We start from the raw sequence: 25932 nt of genomic DNA, 5'->3' as shown, positions 1-25932 counted from the left end.
GAAACACTAAAACTATGAACTCACCAACCTTTGTGTTGACACTTGTTAGCATGTTTATTCTCAGGTTCCTAGAAGTCTTTCGCTGTTTGCTTATATCTTAGACAAGCTATGTGCATGGAGTCTTACATGGCATATTTATCAAGGAAACGTTGCATTCACCAAATCATCACCATGTATCTTATTTTGACTGCATTGTCAATGGAAGTACTATTGTAAACTATTATTTACGGTGATTGTCTATATGTAGAAATCATCAGATGTCGAAAACCTTTGATTTAAATATTCATTTATGGTGTGCCTTTTCAAAAGAATGCAATGTTTACAAAACGTATCATATAGAGGTCAAATACCTCGCAATGAAATCGATGAATGACGTGTTCGTCCATATGGATTTGGAGCGATCGTCACAATTTGTTTGATTGATATAATGAAAAATCCAAAAAAAAAAAAAAATTGTCACGAAACGTGACATACCTCATCAAAATGAGACAGATTGATCAGTCCAAATCCCCATATGTTGTCGCGTTTGAACCTATTTTATCGCGTTAGAAAAACACTTGTCGTGGAACGCGACAACCTGTCGCGAAACGCGACGCGTTCCAGCAGTTGGGTTAAATACGCTGTTTCCAGTTTTTCATCACCACCACTCTTATTTTTTTTTTTATCTATCTCAATTTTTCTGCTCTCAATTGGCCATAACCCATCAATTAAACCTTCAATTTACTCACAAATCTTCATCTAATCCACAATAACAACATGGCTAGGGTATGATCTAACATCTTATTGCTTGTTTTCATCTTTTTCTCATGCTTAATTTCAATCTTAACTAGGGTTTTTGTGAAAAACAAGTGTGGGGGTGTGTTTATGTGTTATTGTTCAATTTTTATTGGAGATTATGTATGCTGAACATGTTATTACTTCGATTTTCATGCCTATTGTTCTATAATTTCATTCTTTGATTTCTAGGGTTCTTAGGTATGATTAATTGAGGGTTTTGGATTTGTGAGTTAAATTGATATGTTTTGAATGTTGTATGATTGTTAGTTGAGTATGATTACCATGAATTCATGTTTAAATTGTCTAGATTTTGATTTTGAATTCTAGGGTTCATGTGTAATTGGGGATTTTGACTTGGTTGACTAGGTTTGACTCAGTTTGACTTTTAGGATTGTGTTTATCATGTGTTGATGATATGTATGCTATGACTATATGTTTTGATTGTTGATTAATTTGGTTATAGTTACATATCTTGTTGAGAGGATGAAGTTATTGTATTGATGTATGTTGACTTGATTTGACGTCCAAGTTTTGAAATTGCTTACATGGTTTTGTACTTATGAAAGTTGAGAAATTTGTTCTAAATGCATGATAGTTGTTTGAATTTTATATGATCTATGCTTTTGGCATGTTTTTAAGTGACCATTGACATTGTGTGCCTTAGGTATATTTTTGAAAGAATGCAGGTTATCGCTAACGCTAACATGTCCTTTGGGATATCTCTGTTTGTTGTCATTGTGTTTGTTTTTCAGACAGGAGGACGTGGTAATGTTAGGGATGCTTCAAGTTCCGGTACTGCAGCCGGTGCAGCTCAGGAGGTTCAACCGCAACCTCCAATTCCTCAAATAGAGTTACATGTGAATTTAAGGTTTAATGGTCGATCGGAGGTTATTAAGCAAAGAAAGGCGGATGTTAAAGAATTGATTCGGAAAGAATTTGAACCGCATCGAGTGGTTGATTGGAATGTTTTGCACCGAGGTGGTTTACATGCTACGATTATGGAGTATTTGCAGTTGGAATGGCGTAGTTCTGTGTATAATGATTAGGTTGCTTTCTTTGGTATTCATGAAGTAGTTTACCGTGAGTTGGTTATTGAATTTTACGCTACATATGTGATGAACCTTCACCCTGAAAACGTTGATGATCCAACGTTTATGACTTTTCGATTGGGTGGGGTTAACCGCTCTATGTCATTATTTCGGTTGGCTACTTGTTTGGGAATTTATACCGATGAAGAACGCACACGAGTTAGTTTTTGAGATTATCTTTGGGGTGCTGAAAGGGTAATTGATATGATTGATCCTCGTGAATTTGATGCAGCTAGAGTTTGGGGGGAGATTGCTTCTGATTCTGAATGGAGCCCGAGTAACTGTCCTTGTGTTAATATCATGGATCTCGCTCTTCGTGCAATTCAACGAATAGTTTCGCATACTATTACACATCGAAGAAGTGGGAACGAGAAGGTTTCTTTAGCGGACCTTTGGTATGTAAACCAATTCCGAACCAGGACACCTACTTTGGTTGCTTATGGAGTGGCTTATTTTCTAAAACATCAGGGTAGTGGACTTCGTTCTGCAGGAAGCCCGATTCGAGGTGGTCATTTTATCACGAGGATTGCGTCGGTCTTTGAGATTGATAGATCGGATATGGAGCGAATTGTTACTGAGGCGGTTGTGTTAGGAGAAAATGTTTTTCGAGGGGCAAGAGTAATATCTATTGAGCACGGTCAGGTTATTCCGTATAGGGTTCGTCGTCGTCGTCCCCGAGATGCACAGGGGGCACAGGAGGAGGATGAAGAGATGGCCGAGGGTGGTCAGGATGCGGGTCAAGGTGTCGGGGGTCAACGTTTTACAAACCGGGATTTAATGGAACAGATGCGTAATATGCAGCTTTATAATGAGGAAACCCGAGCACGCTCGGAAAGTCAGATTGCATATGGCATTAGTAAGGTTACGTATCATCACGATTGGCATCGACACAACATGGAGCTTGTTTCTCCTAATACCATCTTTACTCCTTATGGCACTCGTATTCCATGGACTCCGGAGTCGACAGGTCCTTATCGGGTGTATGATCGCACAGCAGCTCAGGAAGTTTGGGAGGATATGGTCTGACGAAGAGGAGCAGGTTCTAGTTCTCAGCATGATGAAGGTAACCAGGGAGGTCAGTCAAGTGGTGGAGGTCCTTATGGTGGGCAGTATGATGGATCTTATGGAGGGTATAATCCTTGGTGATTGGATGAGGTGGTGATCGTGTGGTGACAAGAAAAATAAAACTTTTTAATTTCGTTTATTAGTTTTTATTTTGGATGACTGTAATCTTAATTAGAATGATGGTAATTGTTAGTCTTAAACTTAATACGTTGGATTTTAAATGGGGCGTTTCGGTACCGTGGTGGTACCACCCCATTAGTTATGGTTGTGGTATGTATGTTTTCGCTTCAGGTTCCACGGTGGTTGTGCTTTATTGTTTTTCAAAGTCTGGCATTAAGTTCAGCACCTTACTTGATTATGCTATTTTGGTGATCGAGTGGATGCCGATGTTCTTATGCTGGCAGTAAGTTCAGCGCCATCGTGCACCGTGTTTCCGCGATCTACGGATCTAAAAATCCGGGTTTTTCTTTTCTTTTCTTTTCCCTTTTTCACTATTTTATCCTCTCGAATTTATTTTTGTTTATCTGATTTCATGTAAATGAGGGCATTACATGATCTTAAGTGTGGGGGGAGAGATAAATTCTCGCGGATTTTGAAATTTTTGCATGTTTTAATTGCCTAGTGGTCAAAATTTTTGGAATTTTTAAACTTTTTAAGGTTATAATTGAGATGTTTACCCATGAGAGCACCCGTAGTGATTAGGGATTGACTTGGAATTTTTGGTTTTGGCCGGTGAGGTTTATTAGTTTTAAGCAAATTGTTAGTGGCTTGTTAATTATGAATGAACTTTTTGACCATGACTTAGAAATTTTGAGTATATAAGTGCTTGAGGAAAGACAATTGATGAAAGGTGAAAGTTGAAAAGGGATAGATGTTGGATAAATTTGGTTAAAAATATTAAAAATTTAATCTTATTTTATCTAGTTTAGTATTTGTTTCAAAGATGACAATGCAACTTATTTTTGTCAAGAAATGAAGAATAACGGTATTTAGGGCTTTAGGGTAAAATGCGAGAAAAATGGTTTAATTAGAGATTAGGATATAAATGGCTTTATATTTTGTGTTTATGGCTTTTTAACTCTCTTAAAGAAGTGTTATACTCATAAGTGCTAGGTATGTAAGCTTGAAGAAGAAAAATCACAAATCTCTGACTCCAATGGACCCTTTAAGGGGTGGCTGTTGCTGACTATGGTGTGAATGGTATTGCTTTATGTCATGAGTTAAAGACTTCCTACAACAAATCATTCATCATCGATCACATCATTATCCATCCGCTACATCATACATTGCGGGTTCTATAAAGTCACAAATTGAAGACGAGGAAGACATTCAAAGAGAGTATTATGCTTGAAAAAAAAACAGAAAAAAGAAAGAAAAAAAAGAATGCTTATGAGATCCGAGCTTAAGTAGTAGTTTCTAAGACTCAAACTGATAGATCCTTTGGGGTGCTAGATCACCTAACCACCTAAGACCTTTTTCCGGTTTGGGATCGGTTGGTTGAAGGTTCGCTACACGGGTCAAGGACGCTACTATCTCAAGTCAAGGTGATCATCTTTAGGTAGTTTTGGTTGTAAGTACTCGTCTCATACCTATGCAGCAGTGATCACCTTTGGCTCATGATATGGGAAATACCTAGTAAGACTAGACCTTTGGGAGAGTTACCTTTGCGGGGTACTTTGGATAAGAGAGATGTGACCAGTATGTGGATAGCTTGCATATTTAGAAATTATAAGCATGAAATGGAATCAAGAGAGTTAAAAAGTTAAACGGGTTTCTCTACATAAACACATGTATGAATCTGTTTATAACTGGATCTTTGATTAAATTGTGAAGTATTGGTATTTGCAATAGTGTCTTAAATATTGTTAGTAGGCTATCTTGATGCTAATAAGAGTCATGTTACAAATACTAAACCTTATAACGTAAGATTGTTTTTATCATTTGTAATCATTTTACACCAATTGTATTTGAATGTTTATTGGTGATTAGTTATTGAGGTTGGAAAGTTAAGTCTTAAGGGTTGATTGATGCAAAGAAAAGAAGGATATTGAAAGCCTAGTAATGTGATTTTTAGGGGAAGGTAAGTGAAAAGAATTTAGGCTTTGAGATGAAAGGTTTGAGTTAAGAAGTAAAGTTGTGAAAATTTTTGAAGTTTGAGTTCTCAACCCAAATTGTCTTTACATCTCAATTCATGATCTAGAAAAAAATGTTTTATGAAAATTTGTTTGCGATAATGGCCACTTAGGATATTATTTTTGAAATGTGTTTGAATGAAAATGGGGGGAAGAAGGGGGGTGCGTTTGATGGTTTGTATGTTGTTTTTTTTATAAGTGACAGGAATGTGAGGAATTGTTTTGCGAGGAAATAAGCTTATTTGTGAAAAGATGAAGAGTGCGAGAGCTTGTGGATGATTGACTTAAAGGCTTGAATCTTGCGAAATTTTGTTGAAGATTATACTACAATTATTGGTTCGAGATTGACTTGCTTGAGGACAAGCAAGGTTCAAGTGTGGGGGATTTTGATAATGCCATTTTTATACATATATTGAGGGTGATTAGCGTAGAAAAATTTAACCCCTTCCCACACTTAAGATCTTGCAATGCCCTCATTTGCAAGAAATCAATACAATTTAAATTATTGAGGGTGATTAGCGTAGAAAAATGATTAAATTTTACCAAAGTTTCCCATTAATTTGGCGTTTGTTTGTTGAATGATCAATGGTGCACATCATTTGTTCATATCTGCAGTTGTTATTTCACATATATTTTGCATTTTGTCGTCAAAATTAGTTGCTTTTGCTGAACTTAATGCCAGTTTTTGAAAATGCGCTGTTTTACCCTGTTTTGTACATGAGATAAACTACAAACATATATATACATATTTTTGAAGTTGGGTATATCACCCCACATTAAAAAATTATTAAGATCTAATAATAAAATTTAGAAAATTATAAAAATTATTATAGTATCAAAAGAAATATTAAAAGTATAAAATTACAAGTTACTAAATAAATAAAAATAAGCATAAAAGAAAATCAGGGTTGATCAGGATAGTGCCAGTAGGGATCCCATTCATAGCCGTATGTGCTGTAGAATGCTTGAGCTGGGTCATATGTAGGGTTACGGTGGTCGGGTCTGTATAGTCCAGGGAGGAAATACGGGCATTGGAGTAGCAATGCAGTTTGCATTTATGTGTGCACGATGACTTATGATTTGGTTTTGATGATACTGCTAATCTTGAAATGCTCGTTGTTTAGCCATTTCATACTCATGATGAGCCATAAAAAGTTGCATTTCTGTCATCTGATTACCCCCTCCCGCATTACCTTGCTGTTGATCTCTCTCGACCTGTGGATGCCTGCCATCATATGGTGCTGCAGCGTTGTTTCGTTTCTTTAAAACCTTAGTACCATGATACACGCGTAAATCTATCCTATCACGGGGTTCTGGTTCTGCCATTAATAATCTCCCCCGACTTCTATCCACACCGAGATGTTCAGCAATTAATGTAACAAAGATTCCACCTCCTATTATGCTATTAGGCCGCATACCCCTAATCATAGTCGATAGATAATAACCCACACAATAAGGTATACTTACAGCGCTCTGTGGGTCTCGAATACACATGTGGTAGAATAAATCTTGTTCATTTACCTTCTCTTTGTTTCTACCTCGCTGTGTAATCGAGTTGGCTAAAAACCTGTGGATTACTCTTAATTCAGCTCTATCAATATCAAGATAAGAGTAAGATCCCCTTTTGAATCGGTTATGGCTAGTCATTCGACTCCATACACCATTCATATCAAAATTCTCATCAACCCTCCTACCATGAACTATCAACCTCTGACAATCAGGAGATGCTAGATCCTCAGGCGTATATATACGTAAAGCCTGAGCCATATCTAGTAAAGACATATGGCGCATTTCACCTCCTAATAAAAATCTAAGAAAACTTCGATCGGTTAAAGTAGATACCCGATCATTTATTTCAATACTACATAACAACTCCACACACCATTCTCTATATACAGGCCTATATATGTTGAATAAACGTACCCAATCATTAAAAGTAGAATTACCATACCTTTGTGTAAGTAATACTCTGATTGGTTCGGCTAATCCAACTGCTTCTAACGGATCTCATTCTATTATTCTAGGCACCTCAACAACATTAGACTGAAGGATGTGCAAGTTCCTCTAATATTTTGGATAGTCTATCCAAAGTCTGTCAAACCTCAAGTTTAGGTGTAAATTCGGCACATCGATATTTGAAAATGAAACGATTGGATGCGGTACATTTTGTCGATAAAAGTCATTAACTTTCTGTTGTTCCGCAGTCTCAGGAGGAGGAGCATTACGAGCCTGGGATGAAGATTCACCCCTTTCAGTCTGAAAAACACATCAAACACATTTTTTGTGCATCCAAATATGTATTAGTGTTAGCAAAATCATAAATCAAAACAATTACAATGACATGTTTAAACCATATTAAACTTTATACACATTTTCATAATACTAACAATTCTATATTTTTACAAATAAACTTATATGAAAATGTATACAACATTCCTAAGCATTTAACTTCTAAAACATGTCAAAAATAATCATTATAGCAATTAAACAGGTTCCACATGGCATTCATATCAATTAGATCAAGTTCATGTATTTTTAACTCAAAAAGTCCACTTTAATCTTCATAAATCATGTTTAGGATCAAAGTTTTGATCATTTATCAACCTAAACATGTTACACAACTCAATTTAGCATAAAATAACAACAAAAATCAGCCATAACCCGTTTATATCAGAAAGCCCCAATTTTGCTCAAGAACACAAACCCTAGATTACTCAAAATTTGAAGTTTAAGGCTTCAAATCATGTTAAATAGCATCAATCTAGGTTATACAAGTGATAACGCCATTTTTATACATATATTTTGGGCGTTATCTTGTTCCATTTGTTGGTATTTTGAAGACTTTGATGGAGATATCGAGTTATTTGAGTTTAAAATGAAGAAAGTGTCAAGATATGGTTCGTTGGCTCATTAATGTTGATTTTTATTGAAGATATAGCCAAAACGAAGTTAGAGTTGAAGATAAACGTGCTTCGGGTGAAAAAATCAGTTTCCATCGCTTCAGGATGAAGTTTATCGCGTTTTGGTCATCATGATACGTGATGAAGTGCATCAGAACACGACATGGAAAAAAGGGCATTCTGACCATTTTGTCGCGTTTCAAGTGACTTTGTCGCGTCCTGGTCATCGCGTATCGCGATGAGGTTGTCGCGGATCGCGATGGGTTGTCGCGGATAGCGACTTGGGTCAGTTCCAGCTGTTTTTCCAGCTCCTATAAATAGACGAATTTTACCCCAATTTAGGGTATGCAGTTTTATTTATGAATTTTCTTTCACAGCAACATTAGTTACGAATTTCTTTGTCTTTCTGCATTATTTTACAAGGGTTTAAGCTACAATATCATTCTTGGTTAGTTTTGATCTTAAATTTACTTTGTTTGCTTTTAATTTTAATTAAGACAATGCTCATGCTTAATTGTTCTTCTTATTTATTTGTTCTTTGCTTTACCATGAGTAGCTAATTATTTAGTATTCGCTTAGATGCATGAACCTAGGTGATGGATTGCGATCTTTTGGTTAACAACAATTAATTAAAATTACACAAGTTTATGTCTAGCTAAGATCCACCGTTATTAAAGCTTATTGATTGTTAGATCACGGAAGTTATTGATTAACTAACGACAGTTAAATTGATTAATAGCTTTTACTAGATTATTGAACGTGAATAATTTAGGAATACGTGAGATTTTATGAGGGACACCGATAATAAAATTAATTGTATAGTGGTTAAGCTTGAAATTGGTTGAAATAATTGTGAGGTTGTAAAGGACACCAAACCAACCTAAGTTAGATTATAATCTTGAGTAATACCATTGTGAATTGGTTAGTAACTCTAGGTTAACGACAGTTATACTTAGGTTGCTAGTCTTAAACTGTAGGAATCGACAGATAAATACAGTGTCACATCATTGTAATTGTTTAATTAACGGGTTTAAACGAGCAATCCTAGCCTAGGGAATTGTAGCTAAGTGGATACCTTTGTTTCTTATTGAGTTAAGTTTAATTTACTTTCGCGTTTAATCAATTTTACAACAAAACTCCCCTTTTTAAATCTTAGAATAATTAATAGTTCAAGTTTTCAATTACCTGCTCTCTGTGGAACGAATTGGTCAAATACTTGCTTAATTACTACACGAACTGGTTATAGTTGCCTGTATTGTGTGATAATCGATAGGTATTTAGCTAATAATTTAGAGTACGAAATTACACATCAACTTTTTGGCGCCGCTGCCGGGGAGCGGTGTAATTATTGGGAATTTGGTTAAGCTTTTGATTATTCGATCCTTTTGTGAGAAGCAATTCTTGCAAAAGTTATTTTTCTGTTTTATTATTTTTGTTTGGATTTACGCGCAGTTTTGTTGTGGTGTGATCGCAGGTTAGGTACCAATAACTCTGGAACCGTCTAGAATTTACTACACACGCAGCAAAGCTAAAGAAGAACAGGAAATCGCCGAGGATTTCGCTGAGTTACCTTTTTATATTCCGGATTTTGAGTATATTAAGGAAGAAGTTAACATGGCTGAAGGAGCAGCAGGACAGACTATGGAAGCATTGATGAAAGCCACAAGGGCTGGCAACGTACATGCTATCAGGCAACCACCAGTCTGTAGTGACCTGAACTTTTCCATGTTTATATATATTAATTGAGATTGATATTTACATGATTAAATGTTTCCAACATGTTAAGCAATCAAACTTGTTAAGACTTGATTAATTGAAATATGTTTCATATAGACAATTGACCACCCAAGTTGATCGGTGATTCACGAACGTTAAAACTTGTAAAAACTATATGATGACATATATATGGATATATATATATATAGTTAACATGATACTATGATAAGAAAACATATCATAAAGTATATTAACAATGAACTACATATGTAAAAACAAGACTACTAACTTAATGATTTTTAAACGAGACATATATGTAACGATTATCGTTGTAAAGACATTTAATGTATATATATCATATTAAGAGATATTCATACATGATAATATCATGATAATATAATAATTTAAAATCTCATTTGATATTATAAACATTGGGTTAACAACATTTAACAAGATCGTTAACCTAAAGGTTTCAAAACAACACTTACATGTAACGACTAACGATGACTTAACGACTCAGTTAAAATGTATATACATGTAGTGTTTTAATATGTATTTATACACTTTTGAAAGACTTCAATACACTTATCAAAATACTTCTACTTAACAAAAATGCTTACAATTACATCCTCGTTCAGTTTCATCAACAATTCTACTCGTATGCACCCGTATTCGTACTCGTACAATACACAGCTTTTAGATGTATGTACTATTGGTATATACACTCCAATGATCAGCTCTTAGCAGCCCATGTGAGTCACCTAACACATGTGGGAACCATCATTTGGCAACTAGCATGAAATATCTCATAAAATTACAAAAATATGAGTAATCATTCATGACTTATTTACATGAAAACAAAATTACATATCCTTTATATCTAATCCATACACCAACGACCAAAAACACCTACAAACACTTTCATTCTTCAATTTTCTTCATCTAATTGATCTCTCTCAAGTTCTATCTTCAAGTTCTAAGTGTTCTTCATAAATTCCAAAAGTTCTAGTTTCATAAAATCAAGAATACTTTCAAGTTTGCTAGCTCACTTCCAATCTTGTAAGGTGATCATCCAACCTCAAGAAATCTTTGTTTCTTACAGTAGGTTATCATTCTAATACAAGTTAATAATCATATTCAAACTTTGGTTCAATTTCTATAACTATAACAATCTTATTTCAAGTGATGATCTTACTTGAACTTGTTTTCGTGTCATGATTCTGCTTCAAGAACTTCGAGCCATCCAAGGATCCATTGAAGCTAGATCCATTTTTCTATTTTCCAGTAGGTTTATCCAAGGAAATTAAGGTAGTAATGATGTTCATAACATCATTCGATTCATACATATAAAGCTATCTTATTCGAAGGTTTAAACTTGTAATCACTAGAACATAGTTTAGTTAATTCTAAACTTGTTCGCAAACAAAAGTTAATCCTTCTAACTTGACTTTTAAAATCAACTAAACACATGTTCTATATCTATATGATATGCTAACTTAATGATTTAAAACCTGGAGACACGAAAAACACCGTAAAACCGGATTTACGCCGTCGTAGTAACACCGCGGGCTGTTTTGGGTTAGTTAATTAAAAACTATGATAAATTTGATTTAAAAGTTGTTATTCTGAGAAAATGATTTTTATTATGAACATGAAACTATATCCAAAAATTATGGTTAAACTCAAAGTGGAAGTATGTTTTCTAAAATGGTCATCTAGACGTCGTTCTTTCGACTGAAATGACTACCTTTACAAAAACGACTTGTAACTTATTTTTCCGACTATAAACCTATACTTTTTCTGTTTAGATTCATAAAATAGAGTTCAATATGAAACCATAGCAATTTGATTCACTCAAAACGGATTTAAAATGAAGAAGTTATGGGTAAAACAAGATTGGATAATTTTTCTCATTTTAGCTACGTGAAAATTTGTAACAAATCTATTCCAATCATAACTTAATCAACTTGTATTGTATATTATGTAATCTTGAGATACCATAGACACGTATACAATGTTTCGACCTATCATGTCGACACATCTATATATATTTCGGAACAACCATAGACACTCTATATGTGAATGTTGGAGTTAGCTATACAGGGTTGAGGTTGATTCCAAAATATATATAGTTTGAGTTGTGATCAATACTGAGATACGTATACACTGGGTCGTGGATTGATTCAAGATAATATTTATCGATTTATTTCTGTACATCTAACTGTGGACAACTAGTTGTAGGTTACTAACGAGGACAGCTGACTTAAGAAACTTAAAACATCAAAATATATTAAAAGTGTTGTAAATATATTTTGAACATACTTTGATATATATGTATATATTGTTATAGGTTCGTGAATCAACCAGTGGCCAAGTCTTACTTCCCGACGAAGTAAAAATCTGTGAAAGTGAGTTATAGTCCCACTTTTAAAATCTAATATTTTTGGGATGAGAATACATGCAGGTTTTATAAATGATTTACAAAATAGACACAAGTACGTGAAACTACATTCTATGGTTGAATTATCGAAATCGAATATGCCCCTTTTTATTAAGTCTGGTAATCTAAGAATTAGGGAACAGACACCCTAATTGACGCGAATCCTAAAGATAGATCTATTGGGCCTAACAAACCCCATCCAAAGTACCGGATGCTTTAGTACTTCGAAATTTATATCATATCCGAAGGGTGTCCCGGAATGATGGGGATATTCTTATATATGCATCTTGTCATTGTCGGTTACCAGGTGTTCACCATATGAATGATTTTTATCTCTATGTATGGGATGTGTATTGAAATATGAAATCTTGTGGTCTATTATTATGATTTGATATATATAGGTTAAACCTATAACTCACCAACATTTTTGTTGACGTTTTAAGCATGTTTATTCTCAGGTGATTATTAAGAGCTTCCGCTGTCGCATACTTAAATAAGGACGAGAATTGGAGTCCATGCTTGTATGATATTGTGTAAAAACTGCATTCAAGAAACTTATTTTGTTGTAACATATTTGTATTGTAAACTATTATGTAATGGTCGTGTGTAAACAGGATATTTTAGATTATCATTATTTGATAATCTACGTAAAGCTTTTTAAACCTTTATTGATGAAATAAAGGTTATGGTTTGTTTTAAAATGAATGCAGTCTTTGAAAAACGTCTCATATAGAGGTCAAAACCTCGCAACGAAATCAATTAATATGGAACGTTTTTAATCAATAAGAACGGGACATTTCAGTTGGTATCCGAGCGTTAGTCTTAGAGAACCAGAATTTTGCATTAGTGTGTCTTATCGAGTTTGTTAGGATGCATTAGTGAGTCTGGACTTCGACCGTGTTTACTTGAAAAATGATTTCTTAACAAATTTTGTTGGAAACTATATATTTTTTAACATGTGAATATTATGTGATATATTAATCTCTTAACGTGTTTGATATTATGTGATAGATGTCTACCTCTAGAACAAGTCCCATTGACTCACCTAATAATAATGAAGAGTCAAATGTAAATTGGAATGATTCGTGGACTGATTCACAAGTTCCCGAAGAGGAACCGGAAGAAGAGTCGGAACCGGAAGAAGAATCGGAACCGGAAGAAGAATCGGAACCGGATGAAGAAATAGAACCGGTGGGGGAAATAATAAAACGGTTAAGTAAAAGAAAATCCTCAACCAACCGACCAAAGTTAATTATGGTCAATGGTGTTTCCGCCAAGGAAGCAAAATATTGGGAGGATTACCAATTCTCCGATGAATCGGATTCCGACGAGAATTCCGATGATGTTATAGAAATTACCCCAACTGAATTTAAAAAGGCAAAAGAAAATAATAAGGGAAAGGGCATAAAAAATAGAGAAATCTAATTCCAACCCCGATGAACTTTATATGTATCGTCAACCCCCGAAGTCCTTAAGTTGTAACAATGACCCGGGAACCTCTAAACCACCAGGTTTTTCTAAACCAATGTGGATAACGACGGCTCGTATTAGGGGAAAATCATATATCCCTAGAAACTTGGCAAAACGAACCAAAACCGAAGAAGAAGAAACAAGCGAGTCGGAATAAGATAGTTGTATTCATGTGGTGTAATATATGTAATATAGGGTGCTTATGCTTTATGATATATGTAAAAATTGCTTGTATTAATAAGTATTTTTTTTTATGAATCTAACTCTTGTCTATTTTACAGTATAAAAACGCAAAATGGATAGACAACCCAATATTTTAAGAGACCTACCCGGAGACATGATTGATGAAATCTTGTCTAGAGTCGGTCAGAATTCCTCGGCACAACTATTTAAGGCGAGATCAGTTTGTAAGACATTTGAAGAACGTTCCAAGAATGTCTTGGTTTATAAGAGACTTTCGTTTGAAAGATGGGGGATATCACATTGGGAAACCCATAAGTTACGATGTGTTTACTTTGACGCATATATTGCGGGGAACCCAAATGCTATTTTACGCAACGGGTTAAGAAATTATTTTGACTCAATGTATCCGAATATAGGACTTCATGATTTAGAAAAAGCGGCTAACATGCAACATAAAGAAGCATGTTATGCTTACGGATTAGTAATGTTCGCTTCTCACCAAAGTGAGAACAAGAACATCGGGCTACAACTATTAAACAAAACGTTTCCACAAGTGACGGAGTCGGTAATTGGGGTAAGAAATGAGGTTTTTAGATTATTACGGGACTGTTGGACATTACGTAACCCTCGTCCCTTTGATGACGTTACAACACGCTGTCTTATCAACGGCCATAACGGTTATGTTGCACAAGACCAAGGATGGGAAGTAGTCCTAGTAAAACCAGAATGCATGACTTGTTTCTGGACGTATGAATTACGTGTCTTTATTGCCTTTGCTGAACGACTTGTGTACTAGCTAGAATTATCTTCACAACTATCTTGTATCAAAGTTATTGTGTGCTATATTTCATGCTTTATGTAAAATAAGCGGTATTGTAAGTTTGTAAAACATTGTATAAAAGTTTGAACGCGAAATATTATTATAATCAGTTTTTCATATAGAATTGTAGTAGTTGAATTGTATATTAGCTACTAAGTATGAACTTAACGGGTAGGTACTACCCGAATTTAAACTTATAAAATGCTAATATGAAGAAAAAGCTTTTATAAATGAGTTCATATTATGCTACGAAATACTATTAACTACTCTTAATATTCTGTATGATTAACTTGTTCCATTTAACTATTTTGAAGGAAATGGCACCGACTACTCGACACACCGTGAATATGAATGAAGAGGGATTCCGTACTTTTCTAGCTTCGAACATAGCCGCAGTACAGGCTGCGCTACATACCAACAATAACCTTGGATCCAGCAGTACAGTAAATCGTGTAGGATGCACCTACAAAGAATTCACTGCCTGCAAACCTTTGGAATTTGATGGAACCGAAGGACCGATCGGATTGAAACGGTGGACCGAGAAGGTCGAATCGGTGTTTGCCATAAGTAAGTGTACTGAAGAGGACAAAGTGAAGTACGCTACGCATACCTTCACAGGTTCTGCGTTAACATGGTGGAATACCTATCTAGAGCAAGTGGGACAAGATGATGCGTACGCACTACCGTGGTCAGCATTCAAGCACTTGATGAACGAGAAGTACCGTCCCAGAACCGAGGTCAATAAGCTCAAGACAGAACTTAGAGGGTTACGAACCCAAGGATTTGATATTACCACGTACGAAAGACGATTCACAGAATTGTGCCTATTGTGTCCGGGAGCATTCGAAGATGAGGAAGAGAAGATCGACGCGTTTGTGAAAGGATTACCGGAAAGAATCCAAGAAGATATAAGTTCACACGAGCCCGCCTCCATACAACAGGCATGTAGAATGGCTCACAAACTAGTGAACCAGATTGAAGAAAGAATTAAAGAACAGACTGCTGAAGAGGCCAATGTGAAGCAAGTCAAAAGAAAGTGGGAGGAAAACAGTGATAAGAATCACCAATACAACAACAACAGCAATTACAACAATAATCGCAACAATTATCCCAACAATCGCAACATCAATCGCAACTACAACAAACGGCCCAACAACAACAACAACAACAACAACAACAACAACAGCAACTACAACAATCATCCCAACAACAATAATAACTGCAACAACAACAACAATCAGAAGCAGCTATGCCAAAGGTGTGAAAAGAATCACTCGGGGTTCTGCACCAAATTTTGCAACAAGTGTAAAAGAAATGGTCATAGCGCGGCGAAGTGTGAGGTCTACGGACCAGGGGTTAACAGAACGAAAGGAACAAATGGTGTCGGAATGAGTAATGGCGGAGCAAGTAGTGTCGGAGCAAGTTATGCCAATGTAGTTTGTTATAAATGTGGAAAACCGGGCCACATTATTAGAAATTGCCCGAACCAGGAGAACACGAATGGACAAGGCCGCGGAAGAGTTTTCAATATTAATGTGGCAGAGGCACAGGAAGACCCGGAGCTTGTTACGGGTACGTTTCTTATTGACAATAAATCTGCTTACGTTTTATTTGATTCGGGTGCGGATAGAAGCTATATGAGTAGAGATTTTTGTGCTAAATTAAGTTGTCCATTGACGCCTTTGGATAGTAAATTTTTACTCGAATTAGCAAATGGTAAATTAATTTCAGCAGATAATATATGTCGGAATCGAGAAATTAAACTGGTTAGCGAAACATTTAAGATTGATTTGATACCAGTAGAGTTAGGGAGTTTTGATGTGATAATCGGTATGGACTGGTTGAAAGAAGTGAAAGCGGAGATCGTTTGTTACAAAAATGCAATTCGCATTATACGAGAAAAAGGAAAACCCTTAATGGTGTACGGAGAAAAGGGCAACACGAAGCTACATCTTATTAGTAATTTGAAGGCACAAAAACTAATAAGAAAAGGTTGCTATGCTGTTCTAGCACACGTCGAGAAAGTACAAACTGAAGAAAAGAGCATCAATGATGTTCCCATTGCAAAAGAATTTCCCGATGTATTTCTGAAAGAATTACCGGGATTACCCCCACATCGATCCGTTGAATTTCAAATAGATCTTGTACCAGGAGCTGCACCAATAGCTCGTGCTCCTTACAGACTCGCACCCAGCGAGATGAAAGAACTGCAAAGCCAATTACAAGAACTTTTAGAGCGTGGTTTCATTCGACCAAGCACATCACCGTGGGGAGCTCCTGTTTTGTTTGTCAAGAAGAAAGATGGTACATTCAGGTTGTGTATCGACTACCGAGAGTTGAACAAACTTACCATCAAGAACCGCTACCCACTACCGAGAATTGACGACTTATTTGATCAACTACAAGGCTCGTCTGTTTATTCAAAGATTGACTTACGTTCCGGGTATCATCAAATGCGGGTGAAAGAAGATGATATTCCAAAGACTGCTTTCAGAACACGTTACGGTCATTACGAGTTTATGGTCATGCCGTTTGGTTTAACTAATGCACCAGCTGTGTTCATGGACCTTATGAACCGAGTGTGTGGACCATACCTTGACAAGTTTGTCATTGTTTTCATTGATGACATACTTATTTACTCAAAGAATGACCAAGAACACGGTGAACATTTGAGAAAGGTGTTAGAAGTATTGAGGAAGGAAGAATTGTACGCTAAGTTTTCAAAGTGTGCATTTTAGTTGGAAGAAGTTCAATTCCTCGGTCACATAGTGAACAAAGAAGGTATTAAGGTGGATCCGGCAAAGATAGAAACTGTTGAAAAGTGGGAAACCCCGAAAACTCCGAAACACATACGCCAGTTTTTAGGACTAGCTGGTTACTACAGAAGGTTCATCCAAGACTTTTCCAGAATAGCAAAACCCTTGACTGCATTAACGCATAAAGGGAAGAAATTTGAATGGAATGATGAACAAGAGAAAGCGTTTCAGTTATTGAAGAAAAAGCTAACTACGGCACCTATATTGTCATTGCCTGAAGGGAATGATGATTTTGTGATTTATTGTGATGCATCAAAGCAAGGTCTCGGTTGTGTATTAATGCAACGAACGAAGGTGATTGCTTATGCGTCTAGACAATTGAAGATTCACGAACAAAATTATACGACGCATGATTTGGAATTAGGAGCGGTTGTTTTTGCATTAAAGACTTGGAGGCACTACTTATATGGGGTCAAAAGTATTATATATACCGACCACAAAAGTCTTCAACACATATTTAATCAGAAACAACTGAATATGAGGCAGCGTAGGTGGATTGAATTATTGAATGATTACGACTTTGAGATTCGTTACCACCCGGGGAAGGCAAATGTGGTAGCCGATGCCTTGAGCAGGAAGGACAGAGAACCCATTCGAGTAAAATCTATGAATATAATGATTCATAATAACATTACTACTCAAATAAAGGAGGCGCAACAAGGAGTTTTAAAAGAGGGAAATTTAAAGGATGAAATACCCAAAGGATCGGAGAAGCATCTTAATATTCGGGAAGACGGAACCCGGTATAGGGCTGAAAGGATTTGGGTACCAAAATTTGGAGATATGAGAGAAATGGTACTTAGAGAAGCTCATAAAACCAGATACTCAATACATCCTGGAACGGGGAAGATGTACAAGGATCTCAAGAAACATTTTTGGTGGCCGGGTATGAAAGCCAATGTTGCTAAATACGTAGGAGAATGTTTGACGTGTTCTAAGGTCAAAGCTGAGCATCAGAAACCATCAGGTCTACTTCAACAACCCGAAATCCCGGAATGGAAATGGGAAAACATTACCATGGATTTCATCACTAAATTGCCAAGGACTGCAAGTGGTTTTGATACTATTTGGGTAATAGTTGATCGTCTCACCAAATCAGCACACTTCCTACCAATAAGAGAAGATGACAAGATGGAGAAGTTAGCACGACTGTATTTGAAGGAAGTCGTCTCCAGACATGGAATACCAATCTCTATTATCTCTGATAGGGATGGCAGATTTATTTCAAGATTCTGGCAGACATTACAGCAAGCATTAGGAACTCGTCTAGACATGAGTACTGCCTATCATCCACAAACTGATGGGCAGAGCGAAAGGACGATACAAACGCTTGAAGACATGCTACGAGCATGTGTTATTGATTTCGGAAACAGTTGGGATCGACATCTACCGTTAGCAGAATTTTCCTACAACAACAGCTACCATTCAAGCATTGAGATGGCGCCGTTTGAAGCACTTTATGGTAGAAAGTGCAGGTCTCCGATTTGTTGGAGTGAAGTGGGGGATAGACAGATTACGGGTCCGGAGATTATACAAGAAACTACCGAGAAGATCATCCAAATTCAACAACGGTTGAAAACCGCCCAAAGTCGACAAAAGAGCTACGCTGACATTAAAAGAAAAGATATAGAATTTGAAATTGGAGAGATGGTCATGCTTAAAGTTGCACCTTGGAAAGGCGTTGTTCGATTTGGTAAACGAGGGAAATTAAATCCAAGGTATATTGGACCATTCAAGATTATTGATCGTGTCGGACCAGTAGCTTACCGACTAGAGTTACCTCAACAACTCGCGGCTGTACATAACACTTTCCACGTCTCGAATTTAAAGAAATGTTTTGCTAAAGAAGATCTCACTATTCCGTTAGATGAAATCCAAATCAACGAAAAACTTCAATTCATCGAAGAACCCGTCGAAAAAATGGATCGTGAGGTTAAAAGACTTAAGCAAAACAAGATACCAATTGTTAAGGTTCGATGGAATGCTCGTAGAGGACCCGAGTTCACCTGGGAGCGTGAAGATCAGATGAAGAAGAAATACCCGCATCTATTTCCAGAAGATTCGTCAACACCTTCAACAGCTTAAAATTTCGGGACGAAATTTATTTAACGGGTAGGTACTGTAGTGACCTGAACTTTTCCATGTTTATATATATTAATTGAGATTGATATTTACATGATTAAATGTTTCCAACATGTTAAGCAATCAAACTTGTTAAGACTTGATTAATTGAAATATGTTTCATATAGACAATTGACCACCCAAGTTGATCGGTGATTCACGAACGTTAAAACTTGTAAAAACTATATGATGACATATATATGGATATATATATATAGTTAACATGATACTATGATAAGAAAACATATCATAAAGTATATTAACAATGAACTACATATGTAAAAACAAGACTACTAACTTAATGATTTTTAAACGAGACATATATGTAACGATTATCGTTGTAAAGACATTTAATGTATATATATCATATTAAGAGATATTCATACATGATAATATCATGATAATATAATAATTTAAAATCTCATTTGATATTATAAACATTGGGTTAACAACATTTAACAAGATCGTTAACCTAAAGGTTTCAAAACAACACTTACATGTAACGACTAACGATGACTTAACGACTCAGTTAAAATGTATATACATGTAGTGTTTTAATATGTATTTATACACTTTTGAAAGACTTCAATACACTTATCAAAATACTTCTACTTAACAAAAATGCTTACAATTACATCCTCGTTCAGTTTCATCAACAATTCTACTCGTATGCACCCGTATTCGTACTCGTACAATACACAGCTTTTAGATGTATGTACTATTGGTATATACACTCCAATTATCAGCTCTTAGCAGCCCATGTGAGTCACCTAACACATGTGGGAACCATCATTTGGCAACTAGCATGAAATATCTCATAAAATTACAAAAATATGAGTAATCATTCATGACTTATTTACATGAAAACAAAATTACATATCCTTTATATCTAATCCATACACCAACGACCAAAAACACCTACAAACACTTTCATTCTTCAATTTTCTTCATCTAATTGATCTCTCTCAAGTTCTATCTTCAAGTTCTAAGTGTTCTTCATAAATTCCAAAAGTTCTAGTTTCATAAAATCAAGAATACTTTCAAGTTTGCTAGCTCACTTCCAATCTTGTAAGGTGATCATCCAACCTCAAGAAATCTTTGTTTCTTACAGTAGGTTATCATTCTAATACAAGGTAATAATCATATTCAAACTTTGGTTCAATTTCTATAACAATAACAATCTTATTTCAAGTGATGATCTTACTTGAACTTGTTTTCGTGTCATGATTCTGCTTCAAGAACTTCGAGCCATCCAAGGATCCATTGAAGCTAGATCCATTTTTCTATTTTCCAGTAGGTTTATCCAAGGAAATTAAGGTAGTAATGATGTTCATAACATCATTCGATTCATACATATAAAGCTATCTTATTCGAAGGTTTAAACTTGTAATCACTAGAACATAGTTTAGTTAATTCTAAACTTGTTCGCAAACAAAAGTTAATCCTTCTAACTTGACTTTTAAAATCAACTAAACACATGTTCTATATCTATATGATATGCTAACTTAATGATTTAAAACCTGGAGACACGAAAAACACCGTAAAACCGGATTTACGCCGTCGTAGTAACACCGCGGGCTGTTTTGGGTTAGTTAATTAAAAACTATGATAAATTTGATTTAAAAGTTGTTATTCTGAGAAAATGATTTTTATTATGAACATGAAACTATATCCAAAAATTATGGTTAAACTCAAAGTGGAAGTATGTTTTCTAAAATGGTCATCTAGACGTCGTTCTTTCGACTGAAATGACTACCTTTACAAAAACAACTTGTAACTTATTTTTCCGACTATAAACCTATACTTTTTCTGTTTAGATTCATAAAATAGAGTTCAATATGAAACCATAGCAATTTGATTCACTCAAAACGGATTTAAAATGAAGAAGTTATGGGTAAAACAAGATTGGATAATTTTTCTCATTTTAGCTACGTGAAAATTTGTAACAAATCTATTCCAATCATAACTTAATCAACTTGTATTGTATATTATGTAATCTTGAGATACCATAGACACGTATACAATGTTTCGACCTATCATGTCGACACATCTATATATATTTCGGAACAACCATAGACACTCTATATGTGAATGTTGGAGTTAGCTATACAGGGTTGAGGTTGATTCCAAAATATATATAGTTTGAGTTGTGATCAATACTGAGATACGTATACACTGGGTCGTGGATTGATTCAAGATAATATTTATCGATTTATTTCTGTACATCTAACTGTGGACAACTAGTTGTAGGTTACTAACGAGGACAGCTGACTTAAGAAACTTAAAACATCAAAATATATTAAAAGTGTTGTAAATATATTTTGAACATACTTTGATATATATGTATATATTGTTATAGGTTCGTGAATCAACCAGTGGCCAAGTCTTACTTCCCGACGAAGTAAAAATCTGTGAAAGTGAGTTATAGTCCCACTTTTAAAATCTAATATTTTTGGGATGAGAATACATGCAGGTTTTATAAATGATTTACAAAATAGACACAAGTACGTGAAACTACATTCTATGGTTGAATTATCGAAATCGAATATGCCCCTTTTTATTAAGTCTGGTAATCTAAGAATTAGGGAACAGACACCCTAATTGACGCGAATCCTAAAGATAGATCTATTGGGCCTAACAAACCCCATCCAAAGTACCGGATGCTTTAGTACTTCGAAATTTATATCATATCCGAAGGGTGTCCCGGAATGATGGGGATATTCTTATATATGCATCTTGTCATTGTCGGTTACCAGGTGTTCACCATATGAATGATTTTTATCTCTATGTATGGGATGTGTATTGAAATATGAAATCTTGTGGTCTATTATTATGATTTGATATATATAGGTTAAACCTATAACTCACCAACATTTTTGTTGACGTTTTAAGCATGTTTATTCTCAGGTGATTATTAAGAGCTTCCGCTGTCGCATACTTAAATAAGGACGAGAATTGGAGTCCATGCTTGTATGATATTGTGTAAAAACTGCATTCAAGAAACTTATTTTGTTGTAACATATTTGTATTGTAAACCATTATGTAATGGTCGTGTGTAAACAGGATATTTTAGATTATCATTATTTGATAATCTACGTAAAGCTTTTTAAACCTTTATTGATGAAATAAAGGTTATGGTTTGTTTTAAAATGAATGCAGGCTTTGAAAAACGTCTCATATAGAGGTCAAAACCTCGCAACGAAATCAATTAATATGGAACGTTTTTAATCAATAAGAACGGGACATTTCACAGTCGTCAAGGGACAGATTCTTAATATGATAACTCACCAATGCCAATTCAGAGGTACACTGAAGGAGGATGCATTCGAGCATCTCCGTTCCTTCAAAATCATTTGCAACTTGTTCAAGATTGCAAATATCGCGGACACAGTTATCTATTTGAGGGTTTTTCCTTGGTCTTTGAAAGATGATGCCAAGGATTGGTTAGACTCATTGCCTGAAGGTGAAATTGATAGTTGGACTACAATGGAAGATAAATTTTTGCAGCGTTTCTTTCTAGCTGCAAAGGCCGCTCAACTTCAGAGCGACATTAATCACTTTGTTCAGAAGCCACATGAGACACTTTATGATGCTTGGACACGGTTCGGAAAAATGTTACGAAATTGTCCTCAACACGGGTTGAACAACTTCAATAAGGTCCAAATTTTCTACAAGGGGGTTAATGTGCCGACGAGGAAAGAACTTGATATTGCTGCAGGTGGTTCTTTGATGAAAAAGACTCCGGATGACGCTTATAAAATCATCTCAGATACTGCCACGCATTCGTATGATTGGCATCAAGAATTAGGTCTTTCTCGCTCTTCTTATGTTGCTAGTTCCGAAACTAGTGACGAGCTCGCTGCAGTTAAGGCTCAACTTGCGACTTTCAAGAGACAGATGGAGTCAATGACTAAAGAGATGCATGCTATAAAAGTGGGTTGTGAATTATGCCAAGGACCTCATCTTACCAAAGATTGTGATCAAGCATCAATGAAGGAACAGGCTAATTATCTGGGTTATGTTAAGAAGGGTGATTTTGCCCTTAGTGAATTTTCGGGTGGGAGACAGTTTTTCAATAATGGCGAATAACATGGGTGGTAACAATTATCAGAGTGGTAATCAGGTTTATCAGGGCAATCAGAAGGTATAACCACACAGGCTGCCTGGGTTTAATAACAGAAATCAGCAAGCGCCACCTAGGATTTTCCAGCAGCCTGTGCCACCAGTTCAGCAGCTAGAAAATAAGATACCTCCGTTGGAGGAATTGCTACGGGGTTTTATTATGAAAACGGACGAAAGTATCACTGCTTTGGGGCAAGATGGGGAATCTACAAAACAGCAAGTTAGAAATCAGCAGGCTTCGATTCAGAACTTGGAATGGGATGTGGGGCGTATTGCTCAATCTCTATCAGAGAGACCACCGGGTGCTCTCCCAGCTAATACGCAATCCAATCCCAACAACAAGATGCCGGCTAGAAATGAGCACGTGAATGCTATAACTACTCGAAGTGGTTTGGTTATTAACAAGGAGACTCCAAAGTCTTCTCCTATTGTTTCTTCTAATGTTTTACAGGTACCTATTAATGAGGAGCAAAAGGAGGAAGAGCCCGAGTTAGAAAAGTCGCCTGACGAAGAGAAAAAGCAAGACGATCCGCCGGAGATCATAACTAAATCACCGCCGTTGAAGGAATACAAAGCACCAATTCCTTACCCGAAAGCGTTGAAAAAGGATAAGCTCGCTAGTCAATATCAGAAATTTGCAAACATGATTAAACAGATTAGCGTGAACATGCCACTCGCGGAAGTGCTCCAAGGGATGCCTAACTATGGGAAGTTTCTCAAAGATCTTATCTCCAAGAAAGGTAAGTACCATGAGGTATCCGCCGCATTCCTCCATAAGGAATGTTCGGCCATCTTGAAAAAGAGCAAGATGCCTCCAAAATTGGGCGTCCCGGGTAGTTTTCTTATTCCTTGTGTTATGGGTAATTCGGAAGTGTACGATGCACTTGCCGACTTAGGTGCTAGTGTTAACCTTATGCCATATTCATTGTATCTTTAACTCGGCCTAGGAGACTTGAAACTTACAAGAATGGGGATTCGGTTAGCGAACCACTCTTTTGATACCCCCATTGGAATAGCCGAGGACATATTGGTAAAGGTTGAGTCACTTGTATTTCCAGTTGATTTCGTGATCTTAGAGATGAGAGAGGACACTAAGGTGCCCATTATTTTAGGTCGACCATTCCTTAACACCGCGGATGCTATCATCCACGTTCAAAAAGAACAACTTAGCTTAGGTGTTGGGAATGAGAGGGTGATTTGTCACATTAATAAAGCCATGAGACACCCTATTTCAACCGATGATGAATGTTTTGCTATTGATGTTATTGACGATTGTGTTGAGCATGATTTGCAGGAATTGTTAAGTGTAGACACATCGGATGTAATCATGATGGGTGAAGTCAACGGTGACTTCAACCCGGAAGTTGAGTTGGAGGAGTAGCTTAAAGAGGATGAGCTTAAAGCATCGGAATCATTTGAAACTATCCGGTTGAAAAATGAATTCCGTATCAAAACATCTCTCGAAGTACTGCCCACCTTGGAGCTTAAGGAGCCTCCACCTCACATGGAGTATGCTTATCTTCAAGGTACGTCCCAATTGCAGGTTATTATTTCTTCGACACTTACCGGCGACCAAAAGGGTCGGTTGGTTTCCGTTCTTAAATCCCACAAAAGGGCAATAGCTTGGAAAACCTCGGACATACTGGGCATCAATCCGGCCTTTTGTACTCATCGAATCCTGATGGAAGATGATTTTAAACTCGTGGTACAAAGGCAACGTCGTCTAAACCCGAATATGAAAGAGGTCGTTAAAAAAGAGGTGGTTAAATTGCTCGATGCCGGGTTAATTTATCCCATCTCGTACAGCCCGTGGGTAAGCCCTGTTCAAGTTGTGCCCAAAAAGGGAGGCACGACTGTTGTTCTCAACGAGAAGGACGAACTTGTCCCTACTCGTGGGATTTACCCTTTTTTTTTATATATAAAACCTTTATTAATAAAACAATTAATTGAGTAATTTAAAATTTTGTTTTCCTTTTTATTTAGGACGAGGTTGTTTTGGTACGTTGACCTAGTCCGTCCCTCGACAAAATTTTAAAATTTCGTCATTTTAAAGCGTTGTTTTAAAAACAAAGATTTTTGGGTTTTTTTTTTAATGTTTTTGGCATACTTTAATTCAATAAGATTAAAAATAATGATAATAAAATTTCTCGTCCCACCCTCGGGTAAAGTAATTTCGGTTCAACGACCTAGTTTTCAACTCACGACGAATTTTAAAAATCAAATTTTTTACTTAGTGAAATAAAGTAAATTTTTGTTTTTAAATTCACACCAAACTTAAATTT

Source organism: Rutidosis leptorrhynchoides, chromosome 3 (assembly GCF_046630445.1).
Source record: "Rutidosis leptorrhynchoides isolate AG116_Rl617_1_P2 chromosome 3, CSIRO_AGI_Rlap_v1, whole genome shotgun sequence".
NCBI classification, from domain to species: Eukaryota; Viridiplantae; Streptophyta; class Magnoliopsida; order Asterales; family Asteraceae; genus Rutidosis; species Rutidosis leptorrhynchoides.
Note: the sequence above shows the minus strand (reverse complement) of the source record.